This window comes from Somniosus microcephalus, chromosome 4, assembly GCF_052327205.1.
Source record: "Somniosus microcephalus isolate GS21.2 chromosome 4, FLI_Smic_1.0, whole genome shotgun sequence".
Classification (NCBI taxonomy): domain Eukaryota; kingdom Metazoa; phylum Chordata; class Chondrichthyes; order Squaliformes; family Somniosidae; genus Somniosus; species Somniosus microcephalus.
In genome coordinates this window covers 45,810,742-45,822,727 of record NC_140990.1, presented here as the reverse complement: position 1 = coordinate 45,822,727, position 11,986 = coordinate 45,810,742, and the positions used below count along the sequence as shown (strand labels likewise).

The 11,986-nt window shown below is 48.7% G+C and overlaps 1 pseudogene; it reads left to right on the top strand.

Annotated features, from left to right (window-relative positions):
- The first annotated feature begins 2,139 nt into the window (after positions 1-2,139).
- LOC147118798 (uncharacterized) overlaps positions 2,140-11,986 on the top strand; it is a 43,989-nt pseudogene continuing 34,142 nt past the window's right edge.

The following is an 11,986-nucleotide window of genomic DNA, read 5'->3' as shown; positions in this document are numbered from 1 at the left end:
AGGCCTACCTCAGCCTCTGGGGCTTCTTGTAGTCGCTCTGCCGCTCAGCTCCGCCTCCACCCGCTGCCGATGCCGCACTGAGGCCTACCTCAGCCTCTGGGGCTTCTTGTAGTCGCTCTGCCGCTCAGCTCCGCCTCCACCCGCTGCCGATGCCACCATTTCTCCTCCATTTACAGACACTCCCTGACCAGTCGCCATTTCTCCTCCATTTACAGACGCTCCCTGACCAGCTTTTTCCTCCATTTACAGACACTCCCTGACCAGTCACCATTGCTCCTCCATTTACAGACGCTCCCTGACCAGTCCCCATTTCTCCTCCATTTATAGATGCTCCTTGACCAGTCACCATTTCTCCTCCATTTACAGACGCTCCCTTATCAGTCAGCATTTCTCCTCCATTTACAGACACTCCCTGACCAGTCTCCATTTCTCCTCCATTTACAGACGCTCCCTGACCAGTCAACATTTCTCCTCCATTTACAGACGCTCCCTTATCAGTCAGCATTTCTCCTCCATTTACAGACACTCCCTGACCAGTCTCCATTTCTCCTTCATTTACAGACGCTCCCTGAGTCACTTCCTGTCTGTCCCGGAGTTTGGCGCTTTGTTGAAATTCGGGCCGGAGTGAAACGGGAACCCGCGGGTGGGGGCGGATAATGTTCACTGCTCTTATAATCGGGCCTGGGGCTGCACTCGGGGAGTGTGAAGCCCGCGTCCCCCCGGGGTTCATTAACCCGCCTCCCTCTGACCTGCTGCAACCTCTCCACCCGCACATGCTCAGCTCACACTGCCCAACAGCCACACCCACACATGCTCAGTTCACCCTCTGTTGTTCCGGTTTAAAGGTCAAGTCCCGTCCCTCACACACACCGATTGGTTGGAGGACCCACCGCCCGCTCGGTCCTCCAGCCCCGCTCCCGTCAATCACCCGCGCTGTGTGAGCTGAGCATGCGCGGACTATAGCAGCAGCCGCTGACACATCAGGTGAGAGAGCTCAGGGAGTGGGTTCGTGAACCCCGGGGGGAGGCGGGCCGCTCACACCCCGAGCGGGTTCATGAACCCCGGGGGGACGCGGGCCGCTTACACCCCGAGCTCAGGGAGCGGGTTCATGAACCCTGGGGGAACGCGGGCTGCTCACACCCCGAGTGCGGCCCCAGGCCCCATTATTAAAACACTCAACATTATCCGCTTCACAAACACCCGGGGTGGGCCTCAGGCCCCGAATAAGAGCCGCCGGGCGTTTGCCCCGAGCGGGGCGGTAGCTGCGGGGCTTTCTCCCGGTGACAGGCCCGGGGTAATGGCCGCCATCTTGAGAGGCTCAGGGGGCAGCAGGGCGCATGCGTGGCCCCCTTGGCCAGGAAGCAGGCGGAGAGAATCTTGTCAATTTCTATCCTGGACTCACAGTGATGGCTTTTGTAGACTCCTTTTACAGGCTGTGAGAAGGGCAGCATTTACACACCGCAAACTCACACCAACCAACAACTTACCTTTATCTAGCACTTTTAAAGCGTCACAGAACCAGTGGATGTGGTGTATTTGGACTTTCAGAAGATAAGGTCCCGCATAAGAGATTAGCGTGTAAAGTTAAGGCACATGGGATTGGGGGCAAGGTATTGACTTGGATAGAGAACTGGTTGGCAGACAGAAAGCAAAGAGCTGGAATAAATGGGCCTTTTTCCGAGTGGCAGGCAGTGACTAGTGGGGTACCGCAGGGATCGGTCCTAGGACCCCAGCTATTCACAATGTATATTAATGATCTAGACGAGGGAATTAGATGTAATATCTCCAAGTTTGCAGACGACACAAAGCTGGGTGGGTGTGTGTGCTGTGAGGAGGATGCCAAGAAACTCCAGTATGATTCGGACAGGTTGGGTGTGATGCACTATCAACAACACCAAAGACTACGAGTTGAACTTATACGAAGTAGGCTTTTATTGATTAAGAACTGGAGCATGCCTCTGCTAGTGGATCCATCCTAAGAGCTCCCGGGGGAAGGGTGGTGAGTCACCTTTATACCCGGGCTTAGGGGTGGAGCCAGGGGTGGAGACATGCCCGGACCTGTAAAGAGTTAACAGTGGTTTACCACACAGACATGTACAGAGTTAGCAGTGGTTTACCACAGGGTGATATTGCAGAACCATGGCAGATGCAATATAACGTGGATAAATGCGAGGTTATCCACTTTGGTGTCAAAAACAGGAAGGCAGATTATTATCTGAATGGCAATAGATTGGGAGAAGGGGAAGTGCAAGGAGACCTGGGTGTCCTTGTGCACCAGTCGCTGAAGGTAAGCATGCAGGTGCAGCAGGCGGTTAAGAAGGCAAATGGTATGTTGGCCTTCGTATCAAGAGTTCGAGTACAGGAACAAGGATGTCTTGCTGCAGTTGTACAGGGCCTTGGTGAGACCGCATCTTGAGTATTGTGTGCAGTTTTGGTCGCTTTATCTGAGGAAGGATGTTCTTGCCATGGAGGGAGTGCAGCGAAGATTCACCAGGCTGATACCTAGGATGGCAGGAATGACGTATGAGGAGAGATTGGGTGGATTGGGCTTTTACTCGCTGGAGTTTAGAAGAATGAGAGGGGATCTCATTGAAACTTATAAAATTCTAACAGGACTAGACAGACTAGATGCAGGAAGTATGTTCCCAATGGCCGGGGTGTCCAGAACCAGGGGTCACAGTCTAAGGATAAGGGGTAAGCCATTTAGGACAGAGATGAGGAGGAATTTCTTCACCCAGAGAGTGGTGAACCTGTGGAATTCTCTACCACAGAAGGCAGTAGAGGCCAATTCATTAAATATATTCAAGAAGGAGTTAGATATATTTCTTAAGGCTAAAGGGATCAAGGGATATGGGGAGAAGGCAGGGACAGGGTACTGAATTTGGATGACCAGCCATGATCTCATTGAATGGCGGAGCAGCCTCGAGGGGCCGAATGGCCTACTCCTGCTCCTATCTTCTATGTTTCTATGTAGCGCAGTCAGACCATAATCGACACACATACTTTGTTTGTGGTCCAGTGCAGTTACACAAGATGCCTTCACAACTGTAACAATTTTATTACGGTTGCTGTGAAGGCTACGCTCACTCTGCTCATACACCTGGTCTCCAAAAGGAGGCAAAACAGGACTAATGCTGCCGAGCTCAGCTCTTTTTGATCAGAAAATATCAACTGTTTAGCCTCGCCAGGAAATGCACAGAAGAGGCAGCAGTGCTCATTGGCTGCCCAGGAAAGTCCTATTTAGGTTAAACTCCTTCACCCAGAGCGTGTTGAGAATGTGGAACTTGCTGCCACAGGGAGTAGTTGAGGTGAAGAGCGTGGATGCATTTAAGGGGAAGCTGGATAAACACATGGGAGAAAGGAATAGAAGGAGATGCTGATAGGGTGAGATGAAGAGAGATGGGAGGAGGCTCGTGTGGAGCATAAACACCGCATGGACCAGTTGGGCCGAATGGCCTGTTTCTGTGCTGTACAATCTGTGTAATTCTATGTAATAAGAGAGGAAAAAATGCTCCATAGAAACTAGAATTATCTGTTCTGCATTTTTATCCTGAACTTACAGTGATGTCTTTTGTAAACTGCTTTTACAGGGAATATCAGCAGCCTTTGAATGTGGAAGGAGAAATGTTTGCCTGTTCTGTCTGTGGGACAAGATTTCAAACATCAGTGTGACTGGAAAAGCACCGAGACCCACACACCTGAGTGAGAGTGTTCCAGTGTGTGGAAAAAGCTTTAACCAGTTACACAGCCTGAAAAATCATCGCACCATTCACAGCGGGGACAAACCGTACACGTGTTCTGTGTGTGGACGAGGCTTCAACTGATCGTCTAACCTGGAGAGACACGAGGACACCCGCGCCACAGAGAAACCGTGGAAATGTGGGGACTGTGGGAAGGGATTCAATTACCCATCCCTGCTGCAAACTCATCGACGCAGTCACACTGGGGAGAGGCCATTCACCTGCTCATTGTGTTGTAAGGGATTCACTCAGTCATCCAGCCTCCAGACACACCAGCGAGTTCACACTGGGGAGAGGCCGTTCACCTGCTCCATGTGTGGGAAGAGATTCGCTCAGTCCTCCCAACTGGCAACACACCAGCGAGTTCACACTGATGAGAGACCGTTCACTTGCCCCGTGTGTTGGAAGGGTTTCACTTATTCAGCCAGCTTTATTGAACATCAACTTGTTCACTCTGATAAGAGACCATTTAAATGTTTTGACTGTGAGAAAAGCTTTAAACGCACAAGGGATCTGCTAAAACACCAACGCACTCACATTGTGAGAGGCCGTTCACTTGCTCTGTGTGTGGGAAGGGATTCACTAATTCATCCCATCTCACTGCACATCAACTTGTTCACTCTGATAAGAGACCTTTTAAATGTTCTGGCTGTGACAAAAGCTTTAAAAGCACAAAGGATCTGTTGAGACACCAACGCACACACACTGGGGAGAGACCGTTCACTTGCTCTTTGTGTGGGAAGGGATTCACTGATTCATCCAACCTACTGATACACCAGCGAGTTCACACTGGGGAGAGGCCGTTCACTTGCTCCGTCTGTGGGAAGGGATTCAGTCAGTCATCCAACCTGCTGACACACCAGCGAGTTCACAAGTGACTGCAAAGGTTGGATTCTGATGTTATTGCTGCTGTTAATCACATCCGGGACTGAACCATGTTCATTCTGTCAGTTGGGGTTTGTTTCTGCTGATAAACTCCATCCCAGTTATAGGGGTTAATATTCTGTATAAATGTCAAATAAATCAGATTTGTTTCAGACACACTTTCTGTTGAGTCTGTGCTGACTCCATGATAAGAGGAGACTAATTGATGTCCTGTTGCTGACTGCTCCATTTTTAGGCCGTTTCTTCTTTCTTACTCTGGATTATTTCGGTTCTGACCTAATCGGCCTTCTACCATCCTGGGAGTCCCATGATACAACGATAATGGAGTTGTTGACTAATTACAGCGATCAATCTCTATCAATGAGTCTACAACAGACCCAGACATGAGGCGAGGAAAACCCCAGTGGTGGAGAGCTTTAGGAGCCATCGGACCAAAGTCACCTCTTCCTCCCGAGCATTCTACACTGACCACACGTCATGTCTCAAATTACTCACACACTGTGTCCCAAAATCTTATTCTATGAATGAAATTGGTCCAATTTGCATTTGAATGAATCAACACTAACTGCTTCCACCGTCTCCCTAGGGAGTCTGTCCCATAGATTGACCACTCACTCACTGAAATATTGTTCCCACAGATTGGACTTGAATTTACCCCCTTCAAGTGCAGGCCGTGTCCTCTGGTTCTACTGTTCTGGACAGGGTGAAATAACTTGTCGTGCTCTACATTATCCAGTCCCTTTAGAATCCTAAAAACAGCAATCCTATCACCTCTCCACCTTCTCTTTCCAGTGTGAACAGGCGCAGTTTACGTAACCTGGACATGTTGGCTCGATACTCAGTTAAATTCTGACACAAACCCTGTGATGCTTCTTAAATTGCATTTACTGACACTTCACAGAATCCTAGAATGATACAGCACAGAAGGAGGCCATTCGGCCCATCGTGCCTGTGCCAACTCTTTGGTCGAGCTATCCAATTAGTTCCGCTCCCCTGCTCTTTCTCCTTAGCGCTGTAAATATTTCGCTTCGAGTATTTATCCAATTCCCTTTTGCAAGTTACTATTGAATCTGCTTCCACCATCCTTTCAGGCAGTGCATTCCCGATCACAACAACTCGCTGCGTAAAAACAATTCTCCTCATGTCGCCGCTGCTTCTTTGACCAATCACATTAAATCTGTCTCCTCTGGAAACCGACCCTTCCACCACTGGAAACACTTTCTCCTTATTTACTCCATCAAAACCCTTCATGATTGTGAACACCTCTATCAAATCTCTTAATCGTCTGCTCTAAGGAGAACAACCCCAACTTCCCCAGTCTCCCCACGTAACTGTAATCCCTCAGCCCTGGAACCATTCCAGTAAATCTCTTCTGCACCCTCTCTAAGGTCTTGACATCATTCCTAAAGTGTGGTGCCCAGAATGGAACAAAATACTCCTGCTGGGGCCTAACCGGTGTTTCAGAAAGGTTTAGCCTAACTTCCTTGCTTTTGTACTCAATGCCTCTATTTATAAAGCTTAAGATCCTTATCAGCCTTCTCAACTTGTCCTACCACCTTCAAAGATTTGTGTGCAGACACTCCCAGGTCTCTCTATTCCTGCACCCCCGTTAAAATTGCATCATTTAGTTTATATTGCTTCTCCTCATTCTTCATACCAAACATCACCCATCTCCATCCCTGCTTCCCCATCTGCTGCTGAAACCCTCATCCATGCCTCTGTTACCTGCAGACTCGACTATTCGAATGATCTCCTGCCCATCTTCCACCCTCCATAAACTTCAGCTCATCTGAATCTCTTCTGCCCATATCTTAACTCGCAACAAATCCTGTTCACCCATCATCCCTGTGCTCGCTGACCTACATTGGCTTCTGGTCTGGCAACATGTCAAGTTTAAAATTCTCATTCTTATTTTCCAATTCCTCCATGGCCTTGCTGTTCCCCATCTCTGTAATCTCCTCCAGCCCGACAACCCTCCGAGATATCTGTGCACCTCCGATTCTGGCCTCTTGAACATCCCTGATTCACTCCACCACTGGCGGCAGTACCATCAGCTGCCAAGGCCCTGAGCTCTGGAACTCCCTCCCTAAACCTCCCCATCTCTCCACCTCTCCTCCTTTGAGATGCTCCTTAAAACCTAACACTCTGATCAAGCTTTTGGTCATCTACCATAATATCTCCTTATGTGGCTCAGTGTTAAATTTTGATTGATATCGCTCCTGTGAAGCACCTTCGGATGTTTTACTACATCCTCAATTTTTAAATTCTGATTCTTGTTTTCAAATCCCTCCATGGCCTTGCCCCTCCCTATCTCTGTCACCTCCTCCAGCTCTACAACTCTCTGAAAATTCCTTTTGCCTGGTCCTTGTGTGGGAAGGGATTCACTTGATCAACCAACCTCACTTCACAGCAACTTGTTCACTTGTAATAAAAAGTCCTGAGACGCATCACAGGAGTATTAATAAACAAAGTTTGACACTGAGCCAAATATTAGGACAGGGGTAAATAAATCCAGGGACCACTTCCGCTGAGACACCAAATCCAGGGACCACTTACATTGCAAATGGGAATCGGAGCGCCTCAGTATGGGGGATGGTCATGGTGGTGAAACCAGCTGTGGTGAGGGTGAAAGGCAGGTAATGGATGAAGATGTGACGGTGGAATCAGATGGCGACTGGTGGGGCCTGGTGACAGGTGATTGTCAGAAACACTTTTCAGGCAGGCTGATGATTGGATGTAACCAGAGCAACACCTGTATCCGCCTGTTCTTGTCCCCAAATCCCGAAGTCTAATGTCCCGGATGACCTTTTCTTTGGGAAATGTTGAGATGTGAAAGACGGGTGGAAATCAGACTCGGGCCAGAGAGAAGGTTCCTTGAAGGCTGTTTTGTGACTAATTCGCGTGAGGTTAAAAAAACCATGAATGAAAAAGGACGCGTCCAGTGACACTGGCATTGTCAATAGTGGTTTCTCACCTTAATCACAGTTTCCTAAGCCTAATATCCTATCGACTAACCCCAACCCCTGACCCCAATACTAACCAATAACCACTAGCCCCAACCACTAAACCCAATCCTAACCAATAACCACTAGCCCCAACCACCAGCACCAATCCTAACCAATAACCACTGGCCCCAACCACTAACCCCAATCCTAACCAATAACCATTAGCCTCAACCACTAACCCCAATCCTAACCAATAACCACTGGCCCCAACCACTAACCCCAATCCTAACCAATAACCACGAGCCCCAACCACTAACCCCAATCCTAACCAATAACCACTGGCCTCAACCACTAACCCCAATCCTAACCAATAACCACGAGCCCCAACCACTAACCCCAATCCTAACCAATAACCACTGGCCTCAACCACTAACCCCAATCCTAACCAATAACCACGAGCCCCAACCACTAACCCCAATCCTAACCAATAACCACTGGCCTCAACCACTAACCCCAATCCTAAACAATATCCACGAGCCCCAACCACTAACCCCAATCCTAACCAATATCCACGAGCCCCAACCACTAACCCCAATCCTAACCAATAACCACGAGCCCCAACCACTAACCCCAATCCTAACCAATAACCACTGGCCCCAACCACCAGCACCAATCCTAACCAATAACCACTAGCTCCAACCACTAACCCCAATCCTAACCAATAACCACTGGCCTCAACCACTAACCCCAATCCTAACCAATAACCACGAGCCCCAACCACTAACCCCAATCCTAACCAATAACCACTGGCCTCAACCACTAACCCCAATCCTAACCAATAACCACGAGCCCCAACCACTAACCCCAATCCTAACCAATAACCACTGGCCTCAACCACTAACCCCAATCCTAACCAATAACCACGAGCCCCAACCACTAACCCCAATCCTAACCAATAACCACTGGCCTCAACCACTAACCCCAATCCTAACCAATAACCACTGGCCTCAACCACTAACCCCAATCCTAACCAATAACCACGAGCCCCAACCGCTAACCCCAATCCTAACCAATAACCACTGGCCCCAACCACTAACCCCAATCCTAACCAATAACCACTGGCCCCAACCACTAACCCCAATCCTAACCAATAACCACTAGCCCCAACCACTAACCCCAATCCTAACCAATAACCACTGGCCTCAACCACTAACCCCAATCCTAACCAATAACCACTGGCCCCAACCACTAACCCCTAACCCCAGCCCCGAACCACGGATTATTGACAGAGATCAATGGAGGAGCTGATGATCTGATAAAGGAAGTATTTGAAACAATTATCTTGATTAAAGAAATAGTGTTAGTAACACCAGATTAAATCAATGAGACCATCAAAATCACCAATGACAGTTACAAAGATCAGAACATTTCAAAGTGCAATATGTGTGATGGCGTTTTACTTAATCATATCCAAAAAATGTTAAATGATGCAGAAAATAACAGATTTCAAATCTTATGCAAGATAGTTATAGAAAGGGGGTGGTTCAAAAGAATTTCAGGTGAGTGTAAAGTGAAACACTACAGTTCAGTCTATGACACCCACAAGCCAAGTACTCAGACAGAACACACATTCAAATATTCAAGATGCAGCACCTGCCCTTTAACCTCCTCCCTTCCCCCGCTCCAGGGCCCCAAACACCCCTTCCAGGTGAAACAGCGATTTACTTGTACTTCTTACAATTTAGTATACGGCATTCGCTGCTCACGATGCAATCTTCTCTGCACTGGGGAGACCAAACGCAGATTAGGTGACTGCTTTGTGGAACACCTCCATTCAGTCCGTAAGGGTGACCCTGAGCTTTCGGTCGCCTGTCACTTTAATTCTCCGCTCCATTCCCACTCGGACCTCACCGTCCTTGGCCTCCTACACTGTTCCAATGAAGCTCAATGTAAGCTCGAGGAACAGCACCTCATCTTTCTATTAGGCACTTTACAGCCTTCTGGACTCAACATCAAGTTCAACAATTTCAGACCATAACCTCGGCCCCTATTTTTTCACATGGCAGCTGTTGATGATTCTGCCATTCCCATTTACACCTCATCTAGACTCATCTTTTGTTTCATTACTTGTCCCATTACCATCTCCTTTTGCTTTGTACTATCCTCCCTTTTGTCATTTAATCTCTCCTGCCTTCCACCCAATCACAGACCTTCCCTTTTGGTCTTTCCTCCCCCCTTTCCCTGCCTCTTCACTTGCTTAAAGCCTGCTACATCTCTAAGTTTTTCCAGTTCAGTTGAAAGGTCATCAACCTGAAACGTTAACTCTGTTTCTCTCTCCACAGATGCTGCCTGACCTGCTGAGTATTTCCAGCATTTTGTTCTTATTTCAGATTTCCAGCATCTGCAGTATTTTCCTTTTATATTAGTAATTGAAACAAACCTGATGTATTCAATATTTATACAGAATATTAATCTCCAGCCCAAGTATTGGGGTTATAGATCAGCAGAAATGAACCATAACTGCTAGAATGAACATGGTTTAGTCCTCGCACAATAGCAAAATAATGCAGATGCTGGAAATCCAAAACAACAACAGAAAATGCTGGAAAAACTCAGCAGGCCAGGCAGCATCTGTGGAGAGAGAAATAGAGTCAACGTTTCAGGTCGAAACCCTTCATCAGGACTGAAAAAACACAGGAAATGAAACCGATTAAAAGGCCAGTTTGGAGGCTGGGAAATGGGGATGAAAGAACAAAAGAGAAGTGAAGAGACATTAAGAGGTATTCAAAACGAGACGAGATGGTGATAGGACTAGTGGAGACAAAAGACGGCTCTGGATTAGGTGTGAGATGCGCTGGCAGAATGGGAGACAGCTGCCATGTGGGAGAGAGAAAAGGGGGAAGGGCACAAAACAAAGGTGTGGATAAAAAATATAAGTAAAAATGTAATAGGGGCCGAGGTTATGATCTGAAATTGTTGAACTCGATATTGAGTCCGGAAGACTGCAGAGTGCCTAATCGGAAGATGAGGTGCTGTTCCTCGAGTTTACGCTGAGTTTCCATGGAACAATGCAAGAGCCCGAGTGCGGTGAGATCTGAGTGGGAATGGGGCGGTGAATTAAAGTGACAGGCGACCGGAAGCTCGGGGTCACCCTTACGGACTGAACGGAGGTGTTCTGCAAAGCGGTCACCCAATTTGCGTTTGGTCTCCCCAATGTAGAGGAGACCACATCATGAGCAGCAAATACAGTATACTAGATTGCAAGAAGTACAAGTAAATTGCTGTTTCACCTGGAAGGGGTGTTTGGGGCCCTGGACAGCGGGAAGGGGGGAAGTATAAGGGTAGGTGTTGCATCTCCTGTGCTTGCACGGGAAGGTGCCAGGCGAAGGGGAAAGGGTGCTGGGGATGATAGAGGAGTGGACTAGGGTGTCTCGGAGGGAGCGGTCCCTATGGAATGCTGAAAGGGGAGGGGAAGATGCATTTGGTGGTGGGATCACGTTGGAGGTGGTGGAAATGGTGGAGGATGATCCGTTGAATGTGGAGGCTGGTGAGGTGAAAGGCGAGGACAAGGGGAGCCCTATCATGATTCCGGGAGGGAGGGGCAGGGGTGAGGGCAGAAGTGTGGGAGATAGAACAGACACAGTCGAGGGCCGTGTCGACCACGGTAGAGGGGAATCCTCGGTTGAGGAAAAAGGAAAATATGTCGGAAGCACTGGTGTGGAAGGAGGCATCGGAGCAGATGCGGTGGAGACGGAGAAACTGGGAGAATGGAATAGAGTCCTTACAGGAGGCGGGGTGGGAGGAAGTGTAGACCAGGTAGCTGTGGGAGTCAGTGGGCTTGTGGTGATTGTTGGCCAATAACCTATCCCCAGAGATGGAGAAGGAGAAGTCGAGGAAGGGAAGGGAAGAGTCGGAGATGGACCATGTGAAGGTGAGGGAAGGGTGGAAATTGGAGGCAAAGTGAATGAAATTGTCTAGTTCAGGGCGAGAGCAGGAAACGGCACCAATGCAGTCATCAATGGACCGGAAAAAGAGGTGAGGGAGGGGCCTGAGTAGGACTGGAACAAAGAGTGTTCCACATATGCCACGAAAAGGCAGGCATAGCTCGGACCCATGCGGGTACCCATAGCAACACTTTTGATTTGTTTTTTTATATAGGGTTCAGTCCTCAATGCAATCACAGTAAATCAATGGCACGGTTTCTACCCAGTATTCCAGGCAGTGGGGAATGTGCCGCACCCAGACTGCAGGAGCCCAGTGTGCAGACGCGATACAGGGGTGGATTTGGAGCATGTGCAGTGCGTGTACTGGAGACAGAGGCTGGAGAAGGACCGATGGTGGAGACGGGCCCGTAAAGTTCGTAAGATGCGGGAGGGTGCAGGGGAGGAAGGGACCTGGTGGATGGGCGCACAGGCT